The following is a 13897-nucleotide window of genomic DNA, read 5'->3' as shown; positions in this document are numbered from 1 at the left end:
AGTCAAAGGTCAACTCTGAGGGACTCAGGTCATTTTGATTGTTTTATTGATTAATGCTTTCCCTTTGAATTTTAATTATGGGCCAGAGAAGTGGAAAATTGACAAACAAAGGTTGAACAATTTCTGGTTTTTTGAACTAACTTTTATTAGATTTAGACATACACTGTAATTATCCTTCATACTTCCAAAGCTCAAATTTAATCATAGTATTAAAATATTGTAGGTTGTAAAATATTGTGTGCAGTGGCCTGAGGAGATGAGGTCTTTGTATTTGTCAGCTGATTTTGTTTGTTTGTTTGTTTAACATTCTGGTGGTCACTTTGAGAGCTCAGGTTAATGGAAAAAAGACAGTTTACTTCTGTATTAGTTTTCTCAGGCTGCTGTAACAAAATACCACTGACTGGTTAGCTTCAACAACAGAAATTTATTTTATTACAGTTTTGGAGGCTGGTGCCATCTAAGATGAAGGTGCTTCCTGGCTTGTAGATGGCTGCCTTCCTGGCTTATAGATGGCTGCCTTCTCACTGTGTCCTCATGTGGGGGTGGGGTGGTAGGGGGAGCGTTCGGTTCTCCAGGAACCAAATCAACTGTATCTTAATCTTGGATTTTCCAGCCTCCAAAAAAATTTTTGTTGTTGTTCAAGCCATCCAGTCTATAATATTTTGTTATGGCAGCCTGGGCAGACTAAGACAAGTTATATACCCAAAAGAATTGAAAGCAGGGTGTGGAAGACATACGTGTAAACCCATGTTCATAGCAGCATTATATTCACAATAGCTAAAATGTGGAAGCAACCCAAATGTCCTTCAGTGAAAGAATGGATAAACAAAATGTGGTATATGCACACAATGGTATATTTTTCAACCTTAAAAATAAGGAAATTCTACCACATACTACAATATGGGTGAATCTTGAGCATATATACTAAGTGAAATAACCCAGTCACAGAAGGACTAATGATGATGATTCCAGTTATAGGAGGTACCTAGGTTAGTCAAATTCATAGAGATGGGAAATAGAATGGTGGTTGCCAGGAGTTGTGGGAAGGGGAAATGAAGAGTTATTGCTTAATGGGCATAGCGTTTCACTTTTACAAGATGAAAAGAGTTGTAGAGATAAATAGTGGTGATGGTTGTACAACAATGCGAATGTACTGTATGCTTTAAAATGATTAAAAAGGTAAATTTTGTATATGTCTGTTTTACTACATTTAAAAAATAAATCAAAAGTAGATTCTAGAAATGCTTCAAAAGGGAGTGATAACAACTTGATTCAAGTTGTTGAATCAAGTTGATTTCATTTGTTTATTCAGTAATCAGTGAGGTGACATAACAAGTCAAAAGCATGGGCTTGCTCTTGGGGTCATAGGAATACATTAGAACTGGGTTTGAGTTCAAGCTTTGTCACTTTATTGGCTATGAAAGCATGAGCAACTTTTATGGGCCTTTCACCTGTAAATGGAGGTTAATGCTTATTGCAGGTGGAAGTTGTAAGGATTTATGAGATAATGAATGCTTAAAAAAATTATGCTTCTTTTTGTTTTAATTAATTAATTTATTTATTAATTTTTTTTGGCTGTGTTGGTCTTCGTTGCTGCGCGCAGGCTTTCTCCAGTTGCGGCGCACGGGCTTTCTCTAGTTGCAGTGAGCAGGGGCTACTCTTCATTGCAGTGGCTTCTCTTGTTGCAGAGCACGGGCTCTAGGCATACGGGCTTCAGTAGTTGTGGCACATGGGCTCAGCAGTTGTGGCTCACGGGCTCTAGAGTGCCGGCTCAGCAGTTGTGGCGCACGGGCTTAGTTGCTCCGTGGCATGTGGGATCTTCCCCGACCAGGGCTCGAACTCATGTCCCCTGCATTGGCAGGCAAACTCTTAACCACTGCACCACCAGGGAAGTCCCTATCCTACTTTTCAAAAGAAAGTTTGGAAAGTTTGGAAAGGGCTTTTTTCCCCCCATTTTTCTGAATTTTCTTCATCTTAACAGAATGTAAATTTACCCATTCATGAACAGAACAACCAGATTTTTGGCTCTCATTCACTTAAAAATACTTATTTCAATCTAGTCTTCAGTTGAACATCTTGTTCGGGTTTTTAGTTCCCCTACTATTTTGAGAGGGCTTTTCCTTTCCATCTGATTGATGACTCAACTACATAATTGCCCAGTTATAATTTATGACTAGGGTAACCACAGAGTTTTGAAAAACATTCCTTTAGAAGTACTCTTCTTTAGAAGGAGAATTCTTAAGATTTTCCTTGGCAGTTATTAATAGGAAGAACTGATTCCTTTGTACATAAAGCAGATATTTATTGGGCATCTGCTATGTGCTAGTCATTGTGCTACGTAGTAGCTGGTGACATAAGCTATGCCATCTAAATTTTAAGTAAAATGTGATAAAATATTTAGAGCCTTAGAGTGAACAATCTTGATATAATCTTGCTTGAATCTATTGTGGTGAATGAATGAGGTTGAGCTTTATGCTGTTTAAAAAGTCTCGCCAGGGACAGCCCATCCGGGAAGGTTCTGGTTTTTGTTTTCTGTTAATGCACTTGATTGGTTGATTTTGGGCTTTTGTGTTCTTTTCTTATTCATTTGTGTCTCCTTCACCTCTGAGAACAACTGGATTACAGTCTTCCATTTTCTCTATCACTCTAGGTTACTGAAGAAGCAAATACTGGACAACAAATACCAGTTCAGCGTAGCTACACTAACTGAATGTATGCTAGGTGCTGTGAACTGTAGATCTAAAATTAGGGCCAAGAATAAGAGTAAGAATTCAATCATCATCAAAGTATTCATAAACCATTTTTTTTAAGATTTTTTTTTTTTTTTGATGTGGACCATTTTTAAAGTTTTTACTGAATTTGTTACAGTATTGCTTCTGTTTTATGTTTTGGTTTATTGGCCGCGAGGCATGTGGGATCTTAGCTCCCAGACCAGGGATCGAACCTGCACCCCCTGCATTGGAAGGCAAACTCTTAACCGCTGGACCGCCAGGGAAGTCCCCATAAACCACTTAATTCTATATGTTTTTCGTTAGCATGTGCCATCTGTAATATGTGTTTTTTGTTACAGGTATTTTGAAAATAATTCAATTCTTCTGTAAAGACAAGAAGAATAACAAGATAGATGAAATTCATAGATAGTAACCTGGTAGCTTTTAAGATTGAGGCAAAACTCATAGGATATTTTAAGTATAGATAGTAAATAAACAAGTAGCTTGGGAAACGGGCAAAGTTGATACAATTTGTTAAATATAAATAGCAAGTAAGTTTGTAACCTGTAAGACTGCTAAAGACAGAATAAAGAAAAACTGTGTTGTAACAAACAAGAGTATTACTGATAAATACAAAGAGATGGAAAGACCGTATTATGATCATATACCACTAGGCTCACCTCTCCAAAGATCACTCATTAGTGAAACTTACTATGTTCTCATTCTAACCTCCACATGCATATAACCCAGGAAAGGCAAATAAAGCCATGACTGTTCAGGCTCTTTTCCAAAGTGTTCCTGATTTTTAATATCTCCCAGGGACTCCTGTCTGTGGCCCCCTTGCTCAAACTGTGGCCCTGTTCTCATAATGATACCATCATCATCAGGGAAGGCAGATGAGGTGAAAAGCAGATGATGTTTGAACATTCAGGCAGTGTGGTCCTTAATACTTGTTTGCACCCTGTGTGTTAATTTATTCCAACTCTCTCCCTTGCTTCTTGTGTGTTTTAAATGGATACATCTGTGATTTAAGCATCTTAATTTGGTTGGTAGGCCTTTTCCGTCCTGTGTGCTCTGGGATAGTTTGCTTATGTATGTATTGATACTTGGAGTCTACCAGGGCTTTAAGATGATTTCCCCACATCACACCAGGTTTAGATCGATTTTTCCTTGTTCGGTAGTTTAACAACAATAACTCATGGTAGCTATGGAAAAATATGCTGAAACATTGAAAGAGAATGTTACTTGGCAAAAATCATCACCTCTATGAAAGAAGAACTGGAAGTCATATGAAGAGTAAAGGTTAACATTGACAATGTAGAGCTCATTCTGTCAGATCTTACCAACAATCATACTTTGATATATCAAGTGATGTGACAAATCATGTCAACAAGAAAATCTTCCCATAAGCTCTTAGATAATTTAATTTGTTAAAACATGTTTTTGAAGATTTTAATGAAACCACAGGCAACATAAAACAGTATTGTTGATATCATGTCCAAATATAATTTCTAGACTTTTCTCACCTACATATTTGACAGTGCAAATTTAAATTTTGACAAATTCTATTCAGTGTAAACTTGTTACTGAAAATAAAGATTTTATCTTCTAAATATCCTGCACACCTTGTATACAACACTGCTAAAAAAAGGGATGTGATTTGCTTACCTATGATATTGATGCTTTCATAGTGAACGTTTTTGGTCACTTTTCTGTTTTTTTAAAAAGTACAGATGCACTTAATGTGATTTTTGACTTAAAAAAAATGGAAGGAGATGGCCTCCTTGGACATGTGCCTAAAAGATGGCTATAATTGTTGCTGGACCTAGAAAATATGTCCTGCAGTATAATATTTTTAGAATGTGAGACAAGAAGAATGTCCTTATCTAATGTGGCAATACATTGAAGATGAGAATGCAGAGAAAGATTACAGTAAAACAAAAATTTATATGCCATTTCTCCAAAAGTGTTTGATGATATTTGAAGAGGCCATAAGGAGGCTAGGAAAAACTCATACAACAAACAAATGGCTCGTTTTTGTGTAATATGACTGCTTTATATCTCAAGAGGGGGAAAAGTTCACTATAGAAGGGCAGCCAACTTAAATAGGGCTTTCTCAATGTCTTAACTAAAACTGTAAGTTACTTGGAATCCAGCTTTGATAACAGAAATTGCAATCACCATTGTAGTTTGGAGTGTTTTGAAATAATGTTCATTTTAGGCATGGATAGTATATGTAATGAATCTATAAATGCAAAGGACATGATTGAATAAGCAGTTGGAATACCAAAACAAGCATTTAGATAGATTCAAGGTAGATGAATATTTTGTAGAGCTAGAAACTAATTCTTGTATATGTAAATGCTTGCTATTGCTAGTAAATAAAATCCTAAGTATTCCATGCTCAAATGCTTTTGTTGAAAGAATATTTAGCTTGATGTCATCACGTTGGACTGACACCAAGAATGTGGAGATAACAGCAGAGCCATAAGTCAAAGTGAAATTTACTTTTAACTATATTCAGTTTTACCACACATTAAAGAAGGTGTCCTATGGTTTTAATCAGTTCAGAGAAGTATTATTGGAAAGGAAACACACATTCTTTTATTTCATGGGACAAAAAGGAACACGTCATTGTTATTTTTGTCTAAATTTTCTAAATTTTGGTAACATCTGTTTAATCCAACTGTACTTACTCTTCTTTTTAAAAATCTTATATTTATGTACGTTAAGAACATACAATATGGCCTATAGAAATTTAAATACGTAATAGTTTAAAAAAGTTAAAATAAGTTGCTATATTTATTTAAACAAAAGAAATGACTGTTATATTTTCCCATACATATACTGTTTAGTTAGTCCTTCTTTTAATTATTACTAATTGCCACTTGTTAATTATTCATATTGTTTCATTTAAATAATAGCACTTATGTAACAGAAAAGGAAATAATACAGAATAGTATATAATTTCAATTAAGTACTGTATAGGTTTGCTCAGGCTGCCATAATAACCATGGACTGGGTGGCTTAAACAAGGGAAATTAATTTTCTCACAGATCAAGGAAGCTTCGAAGTCTAAGATCAAGGTGTTGGCTACTTTGATTTCTTCAGGGTCCTTTCTTCTCTTGCTGCTTCTTCAAATATTTGTCCTTCTGTGCATACCCTTCGTGTCTCTCTGTGTGCTCCTATTAATTCTTATAAAGACACCAGTCAGATTGGATTAGGGCCTAACATAAATGCCTCATTTTAACTTAATGACTCCTTTAAAGCCCCAATCTCCAAATATAGTTGCATTCTGAAATCTTGGAGGTTAGGGCTTCAACATACGAATTTTGGGAGGACACAGTTAGTCCATGACAAGTACTCATTTGTTTATATTTTTTATTTTTGGTAGTATACCATTTTGATTCCCATCCTCTTTACTTTTTTGTATGTGTTTTAGTTATTTTCTTGGTTAATTTGAGGATTACAATTAACATTCTAAACTTATAACAACCTAGTTTGAATAGTACCAACTTAGTTTCAGTGGCGTAAACACTGTGCCCCTTTATATCTCCATCTTCCCCCTTTATATTGTTGTTGTCCCTGATTATATCTTTATACATTGTGTGCTCATTAACACAGATTTATAATTATTGTATAATTCATTTTACCTTTTAAATCCTCTAGGAATAAAAGAGGAGTTGCAGACCAAAAGTGTGGTAATACTGGCTTTTTTTTTTTTTTTTTTTTTTTTTTTTTGGCCTTAGAATTCTTCATTTATTTTCTTCTTCAGGGACTACTTGGCCATTTTAAAGGCACATCAAGTTTTTTTTTTTTTTTTTAACATCTTTATTGGAGTATAATTGCTTTACAATGGTGTGTTAGTTTCTGCTTTATAACAAAATGAATCAGTTATACATATACATATGTCCCCGTATCTCTTCCCTCTTGCGTCTCCCACCCTCCCTATCCCACCCCTCTAGGTGGTCACAAAGCACCGAGCTGATCTCCCTGTGCTATGCGGCTGCTTCCCACTAGCTATCTATTTTACGTTTGGTAGTGTATATATGCCCATGCCACTCTCTCACTTTGTCCCAGCTTACCCTTCCTCCTCCCCATATCCTCAAGTCCATTCTCTAGTAGGTCTGCGTCTTTATTCCCATCTTGCCTCTAGGTTCTTCATGACCATTTTTTTCTTTTTTTTTTAAGATTCCATATATATGTGTTAGCATACGGTATTTGTTTTTCTCTTTCTGACTTACTTCACTCTGTTCAGCCACTAGGGAGAACAGTATGGAGGTTCCTTAAAAAACTAAAAATAGAACTACCATACGACCCAGCAATCCCACTACTGGGCATATACCCTGAGAAAACCATAATTCAAAAAGAGTCATGTAGTGCTTCCCTGGTGGCGCAGTGGTTGAGAGTCTGCCTGCCAATGCAGGGGACACGGGTTCGAGCCCTGGCCTGGGAAGATCCCATATGCCGCGGAGCAACTAGGCCCGTGAGCCAAAAACTACTGAGCCTGCGCGTTTGGAGCTTGTGCTCCGCAACAAGAAAGGCCGCGATAGTGAGAGGCCTGCGCACCGCGATGAGGAGTGGCCCCCACTTGCCGCAACTGGAGGAGGCCCTCGCACAGAAACGAAGACCCAACACAGCCATAAATAAATAAATAAATAAATAAAGGGGTTCCTTTAAAAAAAAAAAAAAAAAAAAAGAGTCATGTACCAAAATGTTCATTGCAGCTCTGTTTACAATAGCCAGGACATGGACGCAACCTCAGTGTCCATCAACAGATGAATGGATAAAGAAGATGTGGCACATATATACAATACTGGCTTTTATATTTTCCTATGTAGTTACCTTCATCACTGTTCTTTATTTCTTGTTATGTTTTTAGGTTACTGTCTAGTGTCCTTTCATTTCAGTCTGTAGGACTCCTTTTAGCATTTCTTGTAGGGCAGGTCACTATTAACTACCTCCTTAAGCTTTTGTGTTTATCTGGGAATGTCTTAATTTATCCTTTATTCTTATTTATTTATGTATTCGCTGTGCTGCACAGCTTGTGGGATCTCAGGTCCCCAACCAGGGATTGAACCTGGGCCACAGCAGTGAAAGCCCGGAATCCTAACCACTAGGCCACCAGGGAACTCCCTATCCTTTACTCTTAAAGGATAGTTTTGCCAGATGTAGAATTCTTGGTTGATAGTTCTTTTATTACTTGAAATATGTCATAGCGTTGCCTTCTGGATTCCATGGTTTCTGATGAGAAATCAGCTTGCTTGCTTATTTATTTATTTATTTATTTATTTATTTATTTATTTATTATTTTTGGCTGCATTGGGTCTTTGTTGCTGTGCACGGGCTTTCTCTAGTTGCAGCGAGTGGGGGCTACTGTTCATTGCGGTGCGGGGGCTTCTCACTGTGGTGGCTTCTCATTGCGGAACACGGGCTCTAGGCACGCAGGCTTCAGTAGTTGTGGCGCACGGGCTTAGTTGCTCCGTGGCATGTGGGATCTTCCCGGACCAGGGCTTGAACCCATGTCCCCTGCATTGGCAGGCGAATTCTTAACCACTGTGCCACCAGGGAAGCCCTAGAAATATTATTAATATTATCGAGGACCCCTTATTCTTGACAAATTGCTTCTCTCAGCTTTTAAGATTCTTTCTCTATCTTTTGATAATTTAGTCAAGTCTTGGTGTGAATCTGTTTGGGTTTATTCTCCTTGGAGTTCATTGAGCTTCTTGGATGTATATGTTCATGTATTTCATCAATTTGGGAATTTTTTGGCCATATGTCTTCAAATATTTTTTTCTGCTCCTTTCTCTCTTCTGCAATTCCTACAGTACATATGTTGGTGTACTTGATAGGGTTTTGTTTGTTTATTTTTGTTTTAATGCTTCTTTGGAAAGAGTTTGGAGCTGCATACCCCATTAAGTTGCTCCATAATTATCATTATATATGTATTTTTTGGTCTGTTATATTTGTTCCTGTGTTGGGATTCTAAAAAGTTGGTCACTGTTTTAAGGCCAGTGGCCTATTGTTTCTATTCTTATGCTGGGCTATTGGTTTTCATAAACCTTACCTACTTAACTTATTTGTATTACCTCTTTGCAATCTTTATTTTATACTATTGTATGCTCTCTCAACCTTTAGAGCCTCATAACAGCCTGTGAGATAGGAAAAAAGATGTGATCTCATTTTAATGAAAAGGATTCTGATTATATAAGATAGATAAAAATGCCATGGTTGGTAACTAAGCAGATCAGAATTAGAACCCAGGTGTTCTAACTGGAAACTTCTGATTGCTCTCCTTACTGGAGATTTCTCTCTCTTCCTTAATGGACTTCAGTTTTGACTTGTCCATATATGTTAGATTTGAGTAGCATTTCACATACTCTCTCCAGTTTTTACAGTCTGCTTCAATTTGGGAAGAATTGGAGGTTGTCAGAGAGAATCAAGTAGCCATCATTTTTAATACAGTTCTAATTAAACCAACTCTTTCCTTCATGCTTCTGAGGGACAGCAGTTTTTTTGGTGTTTGGATATCTTTTTGCTCCATGGCAGTATATGCTTTTTTCTGACTCGTGTTTTTCAGAAGCCTCATGACCAGCTACATGTGGTATTCCTATATTGTTTTAAGTTATATAAGTTCATTATTAAGCTTCCTGCAAATTGATTTACTGATCTTTCTAATGTTCTATACCTGTTAAAAATTAGTCATTTTTGCATATGTTCTGGGCATCTAATCAAATATTTTAAGTGCCTTCTTAGTCTGTTACCTGAAGTATAAGTAGATCATCGTTGGAATCAATTATTTCTTCTTCCTCTCATCCCCCAAAGTGTTGAGGCTATATGGATTTTTATGATTTGCTATTCAATAATAAAGAGTAATCATTTTCTTATTGCTTTAATAACTGCCATTTTTTCTAAATAAAGTAGATTTTTCTTATTTAAAGCAAAGATCTTAGGGATAAAATAGTACTTCTTTCTTTGCTGTAACTGAAATCATTTATTGAAAACTGCTAAATGTGTATATGTTCCTTGCCAAATAGCCCTCTCTCCTCCATTTTTCTTCAGGAAGTAAAATATGTTCCTAATTACAAATTTTCTTCCTTAATCATTTATATAAATCCATCAGTAACAGATTTGATTCTTTTCTTCACATAAATATTAAATGTTTCTCTTGGTCACTTGAATTCTTATATCCTCACTTCTAATTCCTCACCTGGTTCTCTCATTATTGACTTTTCAATCTTTCTTTTTCTCATCTCTCTCACAGTTAGATAAGCCTCTATGTTTAACTTCTAGTGAAATTTTAACCAAGCTTTTGTTTTGTTTTGTTTTGTTTTGTTTTGTTTTGTTTTTAATGAAATTTTGAGAGAACTGTCTTGTGCCAGTATTTTTATGTTTTATACAGGATGGCTGCTGGGGTGTGTGGAGGGGGGAGGGGTGCTTTAATTGTTTTTTTCATACAAACATCATGTAATGAACCAGTTTTCAGAATTGTGTTTTAAAGTTTTCCCAAACTCTTTGTATATTGAATACCTAAAAACATTTTTTATAAAGTTTATACAATTATGTTTGAATGAATAGAAACATGTTCAACCCAGAATTGTAAAGTTGATATTTTAAGAACCATGTAGCATTTCCAATTAAGTCATAGTATTTAGAAATTAAAGTTGATGAAAATTGAGAGCCTCATGTTTTCTTTTTTAGACCTTTTTTTTTAAAAAAAAACAGTTAATCTGTGTGGCTTTCCTGTATGAATAAATATTATTCTGATTATCTCTTTTTATGACCTATTTCACCTGAAAAAACTATATAGAGATTAAAAGGCATTTTAGTAGATATATCTCGGAATCTGGGAACAGTGCAGACTGCTTAGATCTAAAGAGAAGAAACGACATTGGAGTGATCAAAGAGAATTCTCCCTTCTAATGCCTTACACCTGGAGCAGTTGCAGAACTGTCAATAGCACAACTACATTTATAAATATCAGAGCAGGATGTGGCAGACGGTGATACAACACAGAGTCTTGCCAAACCTTTATGTCACTAAAGAGGAGGTTCCTTTTAGTGCCAATTTTAAGATTAATGAATAATTTTAGGTAACTTAGGTCTTACAAAATAAAGTTGACTATTAAAATTGTGAATTTCTCCTTGCAATTGAAAAATTTAAGTATGAATTAACACCTCCCTTCTTTGGTAATCTTTTTCTTTGTTGAATAAGACTGTGAGAGATTTTAGTAGCTAAACTAAGGTGAAGAAAGTAGTGTTTTGTTTTCCTGAAGGATATTTTTAATGTGTTTGTGACATCCTTCTATGTTAAGTCAGATTCTTTAATGTAAAGCAAAACCTATATTTTCTTTCTTCCTTCCTTATCTCCCCCTCCTCTTTTCTCTTTCCTTCTTCTTTTCTTTCTGCTTTTTGTCCTTAAGCCTTATTTTATGTCTTGTGTTAAGGGATTCTTTTGCCACTGTTAGTAAAACATGCTTTTAGTTTTGTCTCAGTAGTTAAGGTGTGCTCTGAGGTTGTATAGTATAAATCTACACCTACACATCATAAACTATCCACTTTGTGAAAGAAAGCATACCTTTTACACTTATGAACCTTAATGTGGTGCATTGTCCTGCAGTATGACATTAAACACGGGTACAGTTTGAGACTGTGTCTCTCCTGCCTAAGAGCAAAGCAACAAGTGCTTCAGTAAGGAAAACCACAAGTTGCAGGATCTTATTTCATTCAGGGGATAAAATTCTTGCCTTGATTCCATTCCTTTTCATTCTATTTTGTAATTAGATTTCAGGAACTTTTAAAAATAAATGTCTTGTTAATTAATATATTTATTTGAACTGAAAAATAAAATCAAATCTCTTCTGGGAGAGAAAAATGTCTCATTTGTTTGGTTGGTTGGGCAATGAATATGGTGTTTGCCATTTAAATTACATAGTGGTACTGTCAACTGCCATGTTTTTTAAGACAAGCTTTTCTAGAGTATTTCTGTTTTCTTTGGTACTTTTGGCGTTAAGATACTTGAGAGAAAGTAAAAAAATAGTCTAAATTTTAGCTTAGCACAGCGTAGTGGCTTAGGGAATGTGCTGTGCAATAAGCAAAGCTGGGCAAGTACAAACTTGGGCAAGTCACCTAACCTTTTTTTCCTGTAATAATATGTTTTATTTATTTATTATTTATATTTTATTTATTTATTTTTTCACACACACACACACACACACACACACACACACTATATTTTATTTTTACAAGAGATAAATAGACTGACACCAAGCATTGTACATGGATGACCACAACAAAAACAACAATGATTGCAATAACCAAACATGAAACACACTCATACTATGTCATAATATTGACATTCAGTCCAGTAATCCTCCACTGTAACAGCTCCTTTACTTTGCAGTGAAAATTGATTTGTATATTCTTTGCCTCTGAGTCCTTGTGGGATTTTTTCTTTTTTTAAATTCAAACAGAAAGTCACAAAAATTATACTCATCCTCATCAGTTCACTCAGTCCCATGTAATTAATTTTTTTTTTTCATCTTGATCTTTTGTTAGCACTTTTATGAGCTCATCAGTTTTTCATTAGAGTTCTGAAAATGCTTATTCATTCAGTTCAGCAGTACAGTCAGGTACCAGAAACCTGTACTTGTCAGAGTCTTTTCCATGAATTTCCTGAAGATGAAACCCTTTTATAGGAACATATTTACAAAAGCATCAGAGTACACCCAGAACTGTCTGTAAATGACAAAAGACTTAAAAATGACCACGGTTAAAGATTTGATGAAAGTTCATAATAATGCAGTTGACAAGAAAATTAGTTATTTCTGAGATATACATTTTAAAGTAATAACTAGGATTATGACTTATAACATTATACCAGAACATATAAGATTTTTAGAAATTTCATGTAATGTCTGAAACATTTATATTAACATATTTCCATACAAATAACCCAATGAAAGTTTAGTATTAGTTGTTTTGTTTGTTTGTTTGTTTATACTGCAGGTTCTTATTAGTCATCAATTTTATACACATCAGTGTATACATGTCAATCCCAATCGCCCAATTCAGCACACCACCATCCCCACCCCACCGCAGATTTCCCCCCTTGGTGTCCATATGTTTGTTCTCTACATCTGTGTCTCAACTTCTGCCCTGCAAACCGGCTCATCTGTACCATTTTTCTAGGTTCCACATACATGCGTTACTATACGATATTTGTTTTTCTCTTTCTGACTTACTTCACTCTGTATGACAGTCTCTAGATCCATCCACGTCTCAACAAATGACTCAATTTCGTTCCTTTTTATGGCTGAGTAATATTCCATTGTATATATGTACCACAACTTCTTTATCTATTCGTCTGTTGATGGGCATTTAGGTTGCTTCCATGACCTGACTATTGTAAATAGTGCTGCAATGAACATTCGGGTGCATGTGTCTTTTTGAATTACGGTTTTCTCTGGTTATATGCCCAGTAGTGGGATTGCTGGGTCATATGGTAATTCTATTTTTAGTTTTTTAAGGAACCTCCATATTGTTCTCCATAGTGGCTGTATCAATTTACATTCCCACCAACAGTGCAAGAGGGTTCCCTTTTCTCCACACCCTCTCCAGCATTTGTTGTTTGTAGATTTTCTGATGATGCCCATTCTGACTGGTGTGAGGTGATACCTCATTGTAGTTTTGATTTGCATTTCTCTAATAATTAGTGATGTTGAGCATCTTTTCATGTGCTTCGTGGCCGTCTGTATGTCTTCTTTGGAGAAATGTCTATTTAGGTCTTCTGCCCATTTTTGGATTGGGGTGTTTGTTTCTTTAATATTGAGCTGAATGAGCTGTTTATATATTTTGGAGATTAATCCTTTGTCCGTTGATTCGTTTGCAAATATTTTCTCCCATTCTGAGGGTTGTCTTTTCGTCTTGTTTATGGTTTCCTTTGCTGTGCAAAAGCTTTGAAGTTTCATTAGGTCCCATTTGTTTATTTTTGTTTTTATTTCCATTACTCTAGGAGGTGGATCAAAAAAGATCTTGCTGTGATTTATGTCAAAGAGTGTTCTTCCTATGTTTTCCTCTAAGAGTTTTATAGTGTCCAGTCTTACATTTAGGTCTCTAATCCATTTTGAGTTTATTTTTGTGTATGGTGTTAGGGAGTATTCTAATTTCATTCTTTTACATGTAGCT

At 35.6% G+C, this 13897-nt stretch overlaps 1 protein-coding gene across 2 annotated transcripts in view; it reads left to right on the top strand.

The window, feature by feature from the left end:
• The window catches only part of ADK (adenosine kinase), a 503819-nt gene that overhangs the window by 190447 nt on the left and 299475 nt on the right, over positions 1 to 13897 (top strand). The window lies entirely within an intron of this gene.

Source organism: Eubalaena glacialis, chromosome 1 (genome assembly GCF_028564815.1).
Source record: "Eubalaena glacialis isolate mEubGla1 chromosome 1, mEubGla1.1.hap2.+ XY, whole genome shotgun sequence".
NCBI lineage: Eukaryota > Metazoa > Chordata > Mammalia > Artiodactyla > Balaenidae > Eubalaena > Eubalaena glacialis.
The sequence above is the reverse complement of the archived record's forward strand: the minus strand, read 5'-3'. Positions and strand labels throughout refer to the sequence as shown.